Source organism: Salvelinus sp. IW2-2015, unplaced genomic scaffold, assembly GCF_002910315.2.
Source record: "Salvelinus sp. IW2-2015 unplaced genomic scaffold, ASM291031v2 Un_scaffold5640, whole genome shotgun sequence".
Taxonomy (NCBI): Eukaryota; Metazoa; Chordata; class Actinopteri; order Salmoniformes; family Salmonidae; genus Salvelinus; species Salvelinus sp. IW2-2015.
Genome location: NW_019946905.1, coordinates 28,581 through 32,367, shown reverse-complemented (window position 1 = coordinate 32,367; position 3,787 = coordinate 28,581). Strand labels below are relative to the sequence as shown.

Below are 3,787 nucleotides of genomic sequence, written 5' to 3'. Positions count from 1 at the left end.
TTTGGTTTGCTAACTTAGTAGCACGTTAGCTATCTAGCTAAGTGGTTAGCTTCTTCCCAAATCAAGCATTGGCCGAGTAACAGGAGAGAATCCCCTCCTGAATCAGGAGCCTTACTGTCTAATATATGTTTTGTGTAGCAAACTGAGTAGCATTTTTCAGTGTAGTTTAGGTCAGAAACTGTCCAAAATGTTCGCAATGCGTACATGGGGCGGCAGTACTTGGGGCGGCAGGTAGCCTAGTGGTTAGAGCGTTGGGCCGCTAACCGAAAGGTTGCTGGATCAAATCCCCGAGCTGACAAGGTAAAATCTGTCGTTCTGCCCCTGAACAAGGCAGTTAACCCTCTGTTCCCCGGCAGGACGTCATTGTAAATAAGAATTTGTTCTTCACTGACAGCCATTACCAAGTACCCATCAGTCTATATGCCTCCATTCATACAGAGGCTTCTGCCAACATTAGACTAGAATAGGTTTATTTGAGCAGTGTGGGTGTGGCTTACCCGCCGTCGTGAGGGTCAGGGATGCCACCGCCACGATAAAGTGGTACTCATAAACATTGTTCAAGTTCGGCAGGTCTAGTCTCATCACCTACTTGGGATGTCATGACATTATGGTAATGTAAGGCATGTCATGACATTCTGTTAATGTAAGGCATGTCATGACATTATGTTCATGTGTGGCATGACATTATGTTCATGTGTGGTATGTCATGACAGTAAGCTAATGTCTGGTGTGTCATGACATGATGTTAATGTGTGGTATGACATGATGTTAATGTGTGGTATGTCATGATGTTAATGTGTGGTATGTCATGATATGATGTTAATGTCTGGTATGTCATGACATTATGCGAATGTCTGGTATGACATTATGTTAATGGTGTTAATGTGTGGTATGTCATGACAGTATACTAATGTGTGTAGATATCATGACATTATGCAAATGTGTGGTATGTCATGAAGTATGCTAATGTCTTGCTAATGGGTTTGTCATTATATTATGTTAATGGTGTAATGTTGGAATGTCATTATGTTAATGTGTGGTATGTAATGTCATTATGTTCATGTCTTGTTTGTCATGACATTATGTTAAATGTTGGTAATGTGTGGGTTTGTCTTGACATTATGTTAATGGTGGTAATGTCTGGTATGTCATGACATTATGTTAATGTGTGTATGTTTGGTTGTATGTATTATGTTATGTGGGTATGTCATGACATTATGTTAATGTGTGTTGTCATGTCATTATGTTAATGTGTGGTATGTCATAGACATTATGTTAATGTGTGGTTTGTCATTATGTTCATGTCTTGTTTGTCATGAGATTATGTTATGTGTGGTATGTCATGACATTATGTTAATGTGTGGTATGTCATGTTACCACAGGTGGAGGACTATGCTGGGAGGAAAGAGATGCCAGTGTCAGAGGTGGAACGCTGGTGGGGCAATCCTGGCTAGCCTGACTGACAGGATCACTGGGCTACGACACTGACTGACAGTGTACTTCAAACCAATCTGGCTACGACACTGACTGACAGTGATACTTCAACAATCCTGGCTACGACACTGACTGAACAGTGATACTTCAACCAATCCTGGCTACGACACTGACTGACAGTGATACTTCAACCAACTGGCTACGACACTGATGACAGTGATACTTCAAACACTCTGGCTACGACACTGACTGACAGTGATACTTCAACCAATCCTGGCTACGACACTGACTGACAGTGATACTTCAACCAATCCTGAGCTACGACACTGAACTGACAGTGATACTTCAACAATCCTGGGCTACGACACTGACTGACAGTGATACTTCAACCAATCCTGGCTACGACACTGACTGACAGTGATACTTCAACAATCCTGGGCTACGACACTTCTGCATCACAACCACTACCTAGAAAATAGAGGCGCTGCTCAATGGTCATGTCTAGATGGGATACAGCTTTTGTCAAATTGAGTCAAAAGTTGACAAATTCTAACCTTTTCCCAACCTTAACCAATTCTCTAACCTTCTACCGTTAATTCCCCTAACCTGCTACGTTATCTCCTGATAACTTCTCATACTCTTAATGACTCATAACCTCTACGTTAATTCTCCAAACCTGCTACGTTAATTCTCCAAACATGCTACGTTAATTCTCCCAAACCTGCTACGTTAATTCTCCAAACCTGCTACTTAATCTCCCAAACTCTACGTTATTCTCACTCTACTTTTCTCCAAATGCTACGTTAATTCTCCCAAACCATGCTACGTTAATTCTCCCAACTGCTACGTTAATTCTCCCAAACCTTCTAACGTTAATTCTCCAACCTGCTACGTTAATTTCCCTAACCTGCTACGTTAATTCTCCCTAACCTGCTACGTTAATTCCCCCTAACCTGCTACGTTAATTCTCCCAAACCTTCTACGTTAATTCTCCCAAACCTTCTACGTTAATTCTCCCAAACCTTCTACGTTAATTCTCAACCTTCTCGTTAATCTCCAAACCTGCTCCGTTAATTCTCCAAACCTGCTCCGTAATCAATCTCACCAACCTGCTACGTTAATTCTCCCAAATGCTCGTTAATTCTGCTAACCTGCCGTTAATTCCCAAACTGCTACGTTAATTCCAAACCTGCTACGTTAATTCTCCAAACTGCTACGTTAATTCTCCTAACCTGCTACGTTAATTCTCCCTAACCTGCTACGTTATTCTCCCTAACCTGCTACGTTAATTCTCCCAAACCTTCTACGTTAATTCCCCCAAATTGCTACGTTAATTCTCCAACTTCTACGTTAATTCTCAAACCTTCTACGTTAATTCCCCAAACCTGCTACGTTAATTCTCCAAACCTGCTCCGTTAATTCTCCCTAACCTGCTACGTTAATTCCCAAACCTGCTCGTTAATTCTCCAACCTGCTACGTTAATTCTCCAACCTGCTACGTTACTTCTCCCTAACCTGCTACGTTAATTCTCCCAAAACTTCTACGTTAATTCCCCCAAACCTGCTACGTTAATTCTCCCTACCTGCTACGTTATTCTCCAAACTGCTAAGAAAAGTAAATTCTGAAAAATCTGCATCCCTTCTAGACCCTGCTTAAAGGGCCAGATTTTATTTTTTAAACGTACACTTCACGTGAATCAAGGCTCATCTTGAAAAAAAAGCTATTTTCGAAATGGAGCTGTTTTCGTATGGTCTAACATTTTACAGTTTTAATATAACAGCTGTTGCCAATGTCATTTATACTTTTTTTCTGGCAATCACAATCTTAGATTTGAATCATTAACAGATACATATGGTTAATTTCAGAGTTTGATTTGTTCATTAGGGACATATAGGTTTAGAAGACCAATTTCTCAGCAGTTTTTCATTTGAGATTTATTTAGCTATATTAAATACGACTTGTTTTACAATTAGTAAATGTCTTCATCACAAAATGTCAACTTACTTGACATGCCGTATTAATTCTAAAACTCTAAAAAGGTACATGTTTTTATGAATGTTATTGTAAATTACGGATTTTTAATGATTTCACAATTGTCCAAAGAAATGTGCCAAAAACTAGTTTGACTGACTCAGTTATCCATTGTCATGTGCAATGTTATCGATTTTATCCGGAGGTGTCCACTATTTCTGAAAATAGTATTGATTTTTTTATTTTATGAATGTTCTGACATTACAATGTTTGATCTGGAACCATATTCATTTCGTATAAAATATTTGCTCAGTATGTCGCTCTTCTCTCGTCTGCTGTATTATACGATTACAAAACAACACTAGCTACACCGATAAACAG

General features: G+C 39.6%; 2 long non-coding RNA genes across 8 annotated transcripts; both read right to left on the bottom strand.

The window, feature by feature from the left end:
- Positions 1-1,471: 1,471 nt before the first annotated feature.
- LOC139026730 (uncharacterized) lies at positions 1,472-1,747 on the bottom strand. 2 transcript variants are annotated; one of them, XR_011478653.1, is made up of 3 exons: positions 1,665-1,747; positions 1,568-1,629; positions 1,472-1,488 (listed from the first exon to the last, which is right to left on the bottom strand). It is a non-coding gene; the product is annotated as an uncharacterized lncRNA (long non-coding RNA). The 2 variants fall into 2 exon arrangements; XR_011478654.1 differs by lacking the exon at positions 1,472-1,488 and adding an exon at positions 1,511-1,527.
- A 344-nt stretch (positions 1,748-2,091) lies between these two features.
- Positions 2,092-3,012, bottom strand: LOC139026729 (uncharacterized). 6 transcript variants are annotated; one of them, XR_011478649.1, is made up of 6 exons: positions 2,927-3,012; positions 2,842-2,864; positions 2,646-2,734; positions 2,544-2,567; positions 2,342-2,456; positions 2,092-2,155 (listed from the first exon to the last, which is right to left on the bottom strand). It is a non-coding gene; the product is annotated as an uncharacterized lncRNA (long non-coding RNA). The 6 variants fall into 6 exon arrangements; XR_011478652.1 differs by having other exon boundaries at positions 2,646-2,689; XR_011478648.1 differs by lacking the exon at positions 2,544-2,567 and adding an exon at positions 2,253-2,297 and having other exon boundaries at positions 2,097-2,177; positions 2,667-2,734.
- Between the last annotated feature and the right edge of the window lie 775 nt (positions 3,013-3,787).